General features: G+C 46.9%; 2 long non-coding RNA genes across 2 annotated transcripts in view; one reads left to right on the top strand and one right to left on the bottom strand.

Moving 5' to 3' along the window:
- Positions 1-12719, bottom strand: part of LOC120402094 — a 120399-nt gene that overhangs the window by 34846 nt on the left and 72834 nt on the right. The window lies entirely within an intron of this gene.
- The window catches only part of LOC120402093, a 62894-nt gene that overhangs the window by 49445 nt on the left and 730 nt on the right, over positions 1-12719 (top strand). The window lies entirely within an intron of this gene.

Below are 12719 nucleotides of genomic sequence, written 5' to 3'. Positions count from 1 at the left end.
TAGAAAGCGGCCACGAAGAACTAAAGAGGACTTTCTGCATGGTCATGATGCACACCGTGGCCAAAAAACAAGAATTGAAGGAGTGTCAGGACAGTGAGAAGAGGGACTTAAAGGAGAATGTGGCACACCAGAACGAAGCCATGGGGTGGCTCTTAAACGTTATGGAGCGCCAAGCAGACACACTACTATCACTGCAAACCGAGCAGACTGTGCCCACCCTCCCCTGCAGCCGCTGTCACAAAACTCTTTCCCATGCACCCACCAGGCTCCACCAACACACTCTTATCAACCTCCTGGCTCCAGTCTGTACCCGCTGCATTCCACTCCTGTCTCATCACAGTCCAGCACTGAGGACTCCCAGTACCCACTGCACTCAACACCGGTCACTCTGCAGTTTAGCCCTGCTGTAGTAGAGTACCCGCTGCACTGTACTCCAAAGCAGAAGGCTGGATATGATACCTGGACATACACAAATCTCTAACAATCCTGGGACCCCACCTCCTCCTGGTACCCTCCCTTCCTCCACCACCCACAGTGCTGACATGTTTTTTTGTTTGTTTCTCTCCTCTGGTTGTTGTTTTTTAATAAAAGAATTGTTTTGGTTAGAAAGCAATCTTTATTCCATTAATTGAAAGCAAACAGAGCCCTGCAAAGGAACAAGCAATTTTCTTACACATTCAAAGTACATCATCTGCACCAATCACAATCACCTCCTAGCATTACAAGCACTGCACTCCCGAGCATAGCAACACATCTTAGTGGCTTTCAGCTTCAAATTGCTGCCTCAAGGCATCCCTGATCCTTATGGCCTCTCGCTGTGCCCCTCTAATAGCCCTGGTCTCTGGCTGTTCAAATTCAGCCTCCAGGCACTGAGCCTCAGCAGTTCAGCCCTGAGCGAAGCTTTCACCCTTCCCTTCACAAATATTATGGAACATACAGCACGCGGCTATAAGTATAGGAATATTGTCATCGGCCAGGTCCAGCCTCTCACATAGACAGCGCCAACAGGCCTTTAAACAGCCAAAAGCACACTCCACAGTCATTCTGCACTTGCTCAGCCTGTTGTTGAACCACTTCTTGCTGCTGTCAAGGTTCCCCGTTTATGGCTTCATAAGCCACGGCATTATGGAGTTGGCAGAGTATCCCAGAATCACAATGGGCATTTTGACTTCTCCTACAGTGATCTTCTGGTCTGTGAAGAAAGTCCCAGCTTGCAGCTTCCTAAACAGGCTAGTGTTCCAAAAGATGCATGCATCATGCACCTTTCCGGACCAGCCTGCTTAAATGTCTGTGAAACGCGCACTGTGATCCACCAGCACCTGGAGAACCATAGAGAAATACCCCTTCCGATTAATGTACTCGGTGGCTAGTTGGCCTGGTGGCAGAATTGGAATATGCATCCCATCTATCGCCCCTCCTCAGTTAGGGAAGCCCATTTGTGCAAAGCCATCCACAATATCACACACATTGCCCAGAATCATGGTCTTTTGGAGCAGGATGCGATTAATGGCCCTGCACACTTATGTCAACACAAGTCCAACAGTTGACTTTCTCACTCCAAACTGGTTAGCGACTGATCGGTAGCAGTCTGGAGTTGCCAGCTTCCATAGTGCAATCGCCATGCGCTTCTCGAATGACAGGGCAGCTCTCATTCTTGTGTCCTTGCGCTGCAGGGTGGGGGCGAGCTCATCACACAGTCCCATGTATGTGGCTTTCCTCATCTGAAAGTTCTGCAGCCACTGTTCATCATCCCAGACCTGCATGATGATGTGTTCCCACCACTCAGTGCTTGTTTCCCGAGCCCAAAAGCGGTGTTCCATTGTAGTCAGCACCTCTGTGAATGCCACAAGCAATCTCATGTTGTAGATACTACGCAAGGCGAGATCAATGTCACATTCCTCTTGCCTTTGTAGTTTAAGGAATAACGCCACTGCCACTCGTGAGGTGTTAGTGAGAGCGAGCAGCATATTGGTCAACAGTGTGGGATCCATTCCTGCAGACCGAAGAGGCAGAGCACGCAGTACACAAACCATTGAAAGCTGGTGCCAAATGCAGCCGTAAGCACAAGGATTGCTGGGATGCAAAGCAATGCATCACAGGGCATTGGGTCAGGACCCAGGATGCCCTGCGACCACCTCCACCTTCCCACAATTCTTAGCAGGAGAAGAGGAAAAGATGCTCTGTGGGATAGCTGCCCAGAGTGCACCGCTCCCAATACTGATGCAAGTGCCGCAAGTGAGAACACGCTATTGCGCAGGCAGCTGACAGTGTGAACACACAACAGCGGTTTCCCTCCAGCGCTCTCTGAGCAGTGTTGTAACTGCCGGCACTGTAACTCTGCCAGCGTAGACATACCCTTAGTGAATTCCTTGTGGTAAGCATGCTTAAACTTGCTTCCTAAACTTGGTTGAGAGGTTAGCATAGACAGGACCTCACACTACACTGTCTTGTTCTGGGTCAGTAACTGTGAGTCAGTATGTGAATGGGTAACACAGCATGCTGCAAAACAGCAGAGAAGCCACGGTGTGAATGGGTTCTCACTCCTAGAAGTGGTTGCTCCCGCTCAGGGATTAGGCACAATAGTGAAGGGAAGCTTTCACTGGCACGGAATGTTCCGTGGATAAACAGAGGCTCTGAAGAAGAGCTCTGTGTAAGCTTGAAAGCGTGTCTGTGTCACTAACAGAAGCTGGTCCAAGATATTATCTCCCCCACTTTGTCTGTGGATAAACTGACACTTTTGAGGGAGCAAGGTGTATTGACAGAGCACTGCACTGAGAGTCAGGAGACCTGGAGTCTGTTCCTGCTTCTGCCCTTGGCTGCCGCATGACTTTGGGTAAATAACGTCACCCCCTTGGTTCCCCTCCTATCCTTGGTCAGCCCAGTTAGTCTGTAAGCTTGTCAGGACAGGCACTGTCCCGCACTATGCCTTGGTATAATGCCTATGGCTGGCAGATCCAGGCATTCCTCCAATACAAATAATAACAGTTTGAAACTTCAGGACTTTCATTCCATCATCTTTCACAAGCACTAAATTCATACAATTTGTAAAAAATATCAAGGAGGAAAATGTGTTTGTAAATGTTTATTTTAAAAAATCCCTGTAATTGTCCACAAGTTTCCTATTTTCCTTCAGCCAGCCTTCAAAAAATGGTTACTAGAAGTCCAAGGGTTCCATTTTACAGAAAAGTTTTGGCGGTGTTGTGATTATTGTCTGCAAATGTGCCCTGGGGATTTTCTAAAGAGGACCAGAATCAATTAGCACTAGGCAGAAAGAGTAGAGTCGGGAGGAATGGGAGTCAGCAGCAGGAGGACAATTTAGGTGAATTATTATGGAAAAACATTTTTACTCTAAGAATGGGTGGAGCAATGAAACAAACTGTTAATGGAAGTTTTGCAATCACATTTATTGGAGATGTTCAGGGTCAGACTTCTAACAAACCTAATATAGGTATGATAGTGAAATCAGCCCGGCCTCAATGCAGCAGGATAGGAACGATTCTGTAATTTTGGCACATCAGCTGCAGTTGAGGCAACAGAAGAAAAACTGTGCACGGTTTACCATTAAGAAACGAAGGGGAAGATTTGATACCAAATCTACTAGTATGATAAGATGTGGTTCGGCCACTTTTTTTTTTTTAAAAGTCTGCATGTTATTGCACTGTCTGGATGTCTTAAACCATAATCAGCTTTACAACATGAGATGCACGTGCATTGCACACGCAGACCAGTGGGTTGAACACATATTGCCAGCTACTTAAGATGAATCTTTTTTATTCCAAGTAAAACTGGAACCTAGAAACTGGTTCAGATTTTCGAGGTCTGACTAGTTGAATTTCTATTGTCTGTGACATGCGGGAGGTCAGACTAGATAATCTAGCAGTTGCTTCTGGCTTTAAACTCTATGAATCATTGACATTTTAAGCATGTGCTTCCAGGGAAGTCAACACTTCAGGTAAATGCTGTCCCAAATAGACAAGCTGTCCTGAACTGGGGCCTAACTGCTCACTGCACCTTATTGATTTCTTGCCGCACCTTACTGCATGATAAAGGGGAAAGTGATCTTTCACACTCTGTGTGCTGAAAACAACAAATGAAAGACTAGCTTTGGCTCAAACTTTCCAACAAAAGTCACGCTCAGAGAAAAACCACACCTGGAAAACTTTGGTCACTAAGGTGAACGTTTCAGAAAGTTACAATCATCTGAAAAGAAAGTCTTAGAATGGAAAGTCTTGAACAATCTTAACAACAGCCTAACAATAGCTGTTGCTAGTGCCCAGCAATCAAGCAATACACTATATATTATATCTGTAATTTTATTTATTTCCAAAGCAAAATCTGATTAAAGTTAAAATCAGTGACTGGAGCTAATGGAGAACCTATTAGGTTTTTCCATGACATATTACATGAAAACCCACATTCATGCATGCTATGTCTTGGCTAACTAATAATTCCCATCCCAACAACTACCACTTGGTCAGCTTCTGCATGTTCAGTGGCACCTTGGTTTTGTGGTGTTGCTGTGAACCCAGAGTTTTACTACAGTGCTTGAGCACATCACTGTCACTTAGTCACAGATTACAGATGATTCATCACACACAGTCCCCTAATGACATTTGGCCATGTCCTAATACGATTGCAAAACCCGCATTGACTTCAATGGGCCCAGGATGTGGCTAGGCAGAAGCAAACATCATGTAGATTTCCCAGGATAACTTCACATCTGATTGGCATAGAGTGGTGTTTACAAAAATAGCAAAGCCAATTTAACGTAGCGCTGGGATGATGCAGATTTAAAAAAAAAAAACGTTGCTTGTTTTAAAAAGACAGTGAAGCAAGAGTTTGATGCCACTGCTAACAGCTAATAAACCAACAGATTTAATGGCTTCTTTCCAAACAGACAGCTGTGTTTATTAGTTCAAGGCATGAGTCAAAGGATTCAGTAAAGAAGATTTCCTCCTTTCTTAGTTTTGTGTTTATGACAGCTTTTCTTCTGTGTAAGAAACACAACTGATATGAATCCCATTAACACCTACATTTTTAAGTGTCTGCAACTAGTGCTACAGAGTAAATGTTGCAGGAAATGAAAACTAAAATAAGTTGTTTTATATTATAAGGCAGATACGTGGAAATGAATGGTGGTGGTCTCCCAGGTCCTAGTGGGTAGGAAGTGTCCACATAACAAAAAACACTGGCTGGGATCCATGAGGGGACTTAAGTGTTTCAACACTGAACATCACAGCACCTAACTTTTAGGCACCTAGAAAAACACAGGAACAACACTAAGATCCACAAAGCCAAGTTAGGCACTGAGGCTCCCTATACTATGAATGGGGAGAGCCAAGCACATAAGAATGCCATCCACAGAAGCCAGTGCACTAGGTGTGGAGCTGCTTAAATTGGCCAATTGGAGGTGCCAACGAGAGGGGTGTGTACCAAGCCCTGCCCCTCTCTCGGAAAAAGACACTTAGCTCTGCCTAGTGATCCATGAGTGGGAACCTGCTGCCTAAGGTGATTCTTGTGGTAGTGAGTTAGGCACTCCACACAAAATAGCTAAAGGAGGAGGAGATGATGGTGCCCACCTTATAACCGTTAGCCCACCTGGTTAGCGTACTCACCAGAGATGTGGGAGACGCAGGTTCAATTCCCCCCTTTGCCTAAGGAGGACAAAGACTTGGAACAAGGGTCCCCCACCTCTCAGGAGAGTGTTCTAACCACAGAACTATGGAATAGGGATGTGGGACTCCCTCAATCTCAGCTGTTGCTGTGTGAATAAATAACAAAAGTGTGATTGGAGCAGGGGGACTGGACCAGACCCATGGTCTCTCACCAGGGGGTTCTAACCACTGGTCTACAGAGTCATTCACATGCTCTGAAACAATGACTATTTAATTATTTATGCACAGTGGAACAGTCATGGGGAGGCAGCCATGCACGTGCCCAGAGGCAGTAACTTAAGTGCCTAAGCAACTTTTCCTCTGAAAACATAGGTGCCGAGAGTTTAGGCACCTACCGGGTTCGTCAAGAGTTTTGTGGATCGCAGTGCAGCCAAAACCGGGAGTTAGGCACATAAACCCGAGACTTAGGTGCCTGAGTCTGGGGTTTAGATGCCTAAGTATCATCATGGATCCTACCCACCATCTCTATTGGCACCAGCTCTGCAGACACCCTTACTTGTTGGCAGTCCCAGCAGAGAAGCTAGGGATTTAATTGACTTGGAAAATGAACTACCCTCTACTGAGCTCCCACAGATGTGTGACACAGTGATTGGCCAGCCCGGAGGAATGTAAACTGCCACTGTCTGTTCATCTCTTGGCCTGTGGAGATAGGGCTTTAGAGTGTGACTTAGGCACCAAATCCTGAGAGAGAGGTGGGGCTTAGCAAACACCTCTCTCATCAGCATCTCCCACTGGCTAACTTAGGCAGCTCCCCGCCCAGTGGGCTGGCTTTTTGGATTGCATTTGAAGGTGCCTATCTCTTCCCATTCATTGTGAGAGACTCAGGGGCATTGGTAGCAGGGATCAAACCTGGGACTGCTGCAGCTAAATGCATGAGCTTCTGCACGAGCTAAAAAACACGTGTCTGGTAGCCAAGCCTCTAGCAGGCTCATCAATCTCTAGTTGGCCTATTTACCACTAGAGGGGGACAAAGTGCCACTTCGCGCAAGCAGGGGTTACAATTGTATGGAAACCTAGGTGCTGAACCCAGGCTTTGTGGATCCCGGTGCTGTTCCTGTGGTTTTCTAGGCACTTAAAAGATTGGTGCTGTGATGCTCTGCATTGCAATGCCTACATCCCTTTTGTGGGTCTGGGCCTTACTCACTGGGGGCTATCAATCCAGTGCTGTAATCAGCACTAATTTCACTTTTTGAAACAAGGCACAGATAGCGTGTTCCAATCATAAAGGAGAAATCAGACCAATTGCAGGAGTAGCCAATAAGGCCCAAATTTTCAAAAAAAATAAAATAATTGGGGTGCCTCCTTTTTCAACTGCCCAAGCTGAGCCTGATTTCCCAAGGCGCTGTCCATCTGCAATTCAGACTGAAACCAAAGAAAACTGTAGGTGCTCAACATCTCTGAAAAATCAGATCCTGGGTATTTAAAAATGGAGGTCTCCAAAGTTACTTCACACTTTCAAATGGACTTCTATTTCAATAAAATTGCCTCCTTATTAAAAGTAGCTGAGTGTCCTTGTGACATTCTGGAGTAACAATAAATCAGAATGTGAGAAAAAGATATAATTGCTGCTTTTCTACATCATTCAAAAAGCAAAGGTATTAGATTAGCATTAATGACCAGAGCCCATGCATTTGCTGAGGATTTAATAATCAGCTCAGGTTAATGGCCAAAGGCAAAATAACTCAGCTAGTCATTATTCTATGGGAAATGCCCTGGGGCTTGATCTTTCTTGCGATTTTTTAATGATCAGCAGAAATGTCAGATCAGTTGGTGATTAAAATAACCCCAAATTCTGATTAATCAAGACATTTTTGTTAATTACAGTTTATACAAAAATATTAGATCTTGTCTCCTTGATATAAGAAAAATACTAACAGACCTACATGATGCATATTTGTCCTCAAAAGAAACTAATTCATGAAGAATTGCCAATCCTGAGCGTCAGCCTTGTTTGCATATGCCACACTGCCAAAAGCAACAGCGTGAATAAAAACTTAATAGGCCCAAATTGATCCCTGGTGTTACTCCATTCACTCCAATGGAGTTATGCCAAGGATAGATTTGTCCCTAGTTAGAAAAATAAATGGCAGCATTAAACAGAATCATCTGCCAAGTGCAGGACTCAGTGTGCTACTAGAAAGTGGAGGGAAACCACAAAGACACCCAAAAGCCAGCAAGAGTTCAAAACAGCTTAACCCAATTCTCACCTTAACAAGTTAGTGCCACCTATTAAAAACCACAGCTTCCCCCTCCGTTCCCTGGAAAGCAAGTTGCTCCCCACTATTGTGGCTTGCTACACCTAAATGATAATGTACATTGCCAGAGCATTTTCTCATCTGTTCCTTTTTGTTTCCCCGTCTCGTAGGTCTATTTGTGCACATTACTGATGCATTTCCTTGGAATCTGCTAATTTTCAGCTTGCATGGAGAGCTACATCACCTGGCTAGTTATTACCAGGCTACATGTATCAATGCATCTTCCTAGGTTCTGCAAAATCAAAATATTTTAGTCACAGAGGTTCAGTGGTTGGTAATATTTTAGCCACAGGGGGTGGTTCAGTGAATTGGTAATCAGAAGTGAAATCTTTCATTTCTAGATGGCCAATTCAAATCTAGCCTAAATCAAAAATTGTTACTAAGGGCATGGCTACACTTGCGAGTTAGAGCGCATTAAAGCAGCCCTGTGCGCTCTAACTCACGACCCGTTCACACTGGCAAGGCACGTAGAGCGCTCTGAGTCCGCAGCTAGAGCGCTCCTGGTACTCCACCTCGATGAGTGGAATAACATTTGCTGCACCCTTGCTGGATGCCCTGTTCTGTTAATGCGCTCTAATCGACCTCCAGAAGTGTCCCACAATGCCTGTGCTAGCCACTCTGGTCATCAGTTTGAACTCTACTGCCCTGCCCTCAGGTGACCAACTATCAGACTCACCCTTTAAATTCTCTGGGAATTTTGAAAATCCCCTTCCTGTTTGCTCAGCCAGGCGTGGAGTGCTCTCAGCGAATCTTTCCAGGTGACCATGCCTCCACACGCCAGGCGATCCACAGTATGGAGCAATGGTGAAGTGCTGGACCTCATCAGTGTTTGTGGGGAGGAAGCTGTCCAGTCCCAGCTACGCTCCAGCCGTAGGAATTACAATACCTTCAGGCAGATATCAAGGGACATGATGGAAAGGGGCCATGACTGGGATGCTCTGCAGTGCAGGGTTAAAGTGAAGGAGCTGTGGAATGTCTACTGCAAAGCCCGCGAGACAAACAGCCGCTCCGGTGCTGCCCCCATGACCTGCCATTTTTACAAAGAGCTGGATGTGATATTTGGGGGTGACCCCACCTCCACTCCGAGTACCACCATGGACACTTCAGAGCCCAGTCCAACAAGGCAGGAGGAGGAGCAAAGTGGGAGCGAGGGTGCTGAGGAGGAGGAGGAAAACACCCCGGCATCCCTAGATACATGCAGCCAGGAACTGTTCTCAAGCCAGGAGGAAGGTAGCCAGTCGCGGCGGCTGGTGCTTGGGGAAGGACAAACATCAGAGGAGATTCCCGGTAAGTGGCTTTTATTTTGGGAAGGAAGTTATTCAGTGCGGGCTCTTGCGGTGAGGACGGTTAGGGCTGCATGCATGCCTAGATGCAGAATAGGGCGTTGATGTGCTCTCTCACATCGCGGTAATCGGACTCAGTGATCTCTTCAAAGGTCTCAGCCAGAACGTGGGCAATGCGCTTGTGCAGGTTTCATGGGAGAGCCATTTTGGTCCTTGTTCCAGTCAGGCGAACATGGCTATGCCACTGTGCCGTGAGGGGGTAGGAGGACCATTGCTGCACACAGGCAAGCTGCATATGGGCCAGGGCGGAAGCTGCATTGTAGTAGAAGACCCTCCCTTGATTCCCAGGTCACCCTCAGCAGCGAGACATCTTCCAGGATAAACTCCTGTGGAAAATGTGGGGACAGTGTTCAGTATAGGGCCCCCCTGCAGCTGTTGGCTCTCCCCAAGGCACAGAAACCCAGAGGACAGTACAGACATGAAACAATCAGTCCCCCTTGACCCTGTGCTTACCATTCTGGGGCTCCTGCGGGTTGTGTGTGCTCGCTTTGGGATGGGCAAATTATGCTATTGTGTAGACTGTGCTTAAGTTCCTTAAGTTCTGGGGAATCATTGCTCTGTCTGGTGTGAACAATGCTGCCTCTGTTAAGTGTTGCATTTTGCCTTTACAGATGCAACCTTGAGATCTCAGCCATCTGTGTTATCACTGGCCGAGAGGCTGCAAAGTATCAGGAAGAGGCCACGTAGAAGCAAAGAGGACATGCTGCATGAAGTCATGCAGCACTTCCTTAATGAAAATCAAAAAGTGCAGGAGTGGTGGGAGAGTGAAAGGAGGGTCCGCCAGCAGAATTCGGATCGCCGGCACCAAAGCACGTAGCGGCTGATAAGCATCATGGAGCGCCAAATGGACTCAATCCAGGCTCTTGTAGCCATGCAGGTGGAGAACTACCGCGCCCGCCCACCCCCTGCAGCCCTTGTCCCAAAACTTTTTCCCTTGTGCTCCCATCTCACCTCCAACCCACTTTCCCCAACATCCGGGTTCTTATCGCCACCAGCTGCCTCCAACACCTGTAGCTTCACCACCCAGCCTGGAAAACTACGACTCTTACCCACTGCACTCAACTCCATCACCATGCAGTATAGCCAGCCTGAAGTGCAGCACTCATTGCACAGCACTCCAGACAGGAAGGCTGAGTATGATAACAGAACATATGCAAATCTGTGATTGTACCGTTCCCCACCCCACCCCCTTGCCCTTTTTGTTTCCCAAGAAGTTGTTTCTTTTCAATAAATGGATTTTTTGGCTTTGAAAACATTCTTTATTATTGCATAAAGTAAAAGATACCTTAGGCCAGGAAAGCAACAGACACTGCAAGTCAGCGTAGCAAACACAGATTCCTACTAACATTGGAACCACTGCACTTCACTCCAGTGCAGGGCACCAGACATTACTGGTGGCTTTCAGCCTCAGATTGCTCCTTCAAGGCATCCCTAATCCTTGCAGCCCCGCGCTGGGCCCCTCTAATAGCCCCGCTCTCTGGCTGCTCAAATTCAGCCTCCAGGTGTTGAACCTCTGAGTTCCATGCCTGAGTGACTCTTTCACCCTTCCCTTTATAACTGTTATGGAGGGTACAGCACACGGATATAACCGCAGGGATGCTGTCATCGGCCAGGTCCAGCTTCCCATATAGAGAGTGCCAGCGGGCCTTTAAACGGCCAAAAGCACACTCCACAGTCATTCTGCACCAGCTCAGCCTGTTGTTGAACCGCTCCTTGCTGCTGTCAAGGCTCCCTGTGTAGGGTTTCATGAGCCATGGCATCAAGGGTAAGTGGGGTCTCCAAGGATCACAATGGGCATTTCGACTTCCCCTACAGTGATCTTCTGGTCTGGAAAAAAAGTCCCAGCTTGCAGCTTCCTGAACAGGCCAGTGTTCTGAAAGATGTGTACATCATGCACCTTTCTGGGCCAGCCTGCATTAATGGCAATGAAACGCCCATGGTGATCCACAAGCACCTGCAGAACCATAGAGAAATAGCCCTTCTGATTAACGTACTCAGAGACTAGTTGGTCTGGTGCCAGAATTGGAATATGCGTCCCATCTATTGCCCCTCCGCAGTTAGGGAAACCCATTTGTGCAAAGCCAGCCACAATGTCATGCACGTTACCCAGAGTCACAGTTCTTCTGAGCAGGATGCAATTAATGGCCCTGCAAACTTGCATCAACATGATTCCAACAGTCGACTTCCCTACTCCAAACTGGTTCCCGACTGATCAGTAGCTGTCTGGAGTTGCCAGCTTCCAGATTGCAATAGCCACCCTCTTCTCCACCGGCAGGGCAGCTCTCAATCTCATGTCCTTGCGCTGCAGGGTGGGGGCAAGCTTATCAGACAGTCCCATGAAAGTGGCTTTTCTCATCCGAAAGTTCTGCAGCCACTGCTCGTCATCCCAGACTTGCATGACGATGTGATCCCACCACTCAATACTTATTTCCCAAGCCCAAAAGCGCCATTTCACGGTGCTGAGCAGGTCTGTGAATGCCATAAGCAATCTTGTGTCGTATGCATTACTCGAGTCAATATCATCATCGGAGTCCTCACTGTCACTTTGGATCTTAAGGAATAACTCGACTGCCAAACGTGATGTGCTGGTGAGACTCGTCAGCATATTCCTGTCAGGCTCCATTCTGACAGTCTGAAAGGGAAGACATAGCGTGCAGTACAAAAAATGTTGAAAGATGGCGCCAATTGTTGACGGAAGCAGAGGGATTGCTTTGATGCGATTCATCACAGGGACAGGACCCAGAATGCCTTGCCCCCTCGCCCCCTTCCCCCAAGCCACAGAGCCAGAATGGGAAGAGGTGCTCTGTGGGATAGCTGCCCACAATGCACCGCTCCCAATGCCGCTGCAAGTGCCGCAAATGTGGCCACGCCAGTGCGCTTGCAGCTATCAGTGTGGACAGACTGCAGCACTTTCCCTACTGCGCTCTACGAAGGCTGATTTCACTCAAAGCACTTTACATTTGCAAGTGTAGCCATGCCCTAAGTGATGGCTGCTTGGAGGCTGATGTTGGTGGATTTTTAGGCCCTGATTCACAGATTTTAAGAACAGAAGAGTCTATTAAGATAATCTTTTCTGACCTCCTTTTTAATGCTGGCCATAGACAATGTACGCCTGTACAGAGCTCAGTAACTTGTGCTAAGCTAAAGCATACCTTCCTGAAAGGAACACAACGAAGACATCAAGAAATCGAGAATCCATCACTTCCTTTGACAGTTTGTTCCCATGGTTAATCACTAGGGTGACCAGACAGCAAATGTGAAAAATCAGGACGGGGGCGGGGGGTAATACGAGCGTATATAAGAAAAAGACCCAAAAATCGGGACTGTCCCTATAAAATCGCGACATCTGGTCACCCTATTAATCACCATCACTGTTAAAATATTGTAACAAGAAAGTACTTAAGTGTATGTTTAAGTCCATCCCTATTCAGTAAAGCATGTTTAAC

Source organism: Mauremys reevesii, linkage group 3 (assembly GCF_016161935.1).
Source record: "Mauremys reevesii isolate NIE-2019 linkage group 3, ASM1616193v1, whole genome shotgun sequence".
In the NCBI taxonomy this organism is placed as follows: domain Eukaryota; kingdom Metazoa; phylum Chordata; order Testudines; family Geoemydidae; genus Mauremys; species Mauremys reevesii.
Note: the sequence above shows the minus strand (reverse complement) of the source record. Positions and strands in the feature narration are given on the sequence as shown.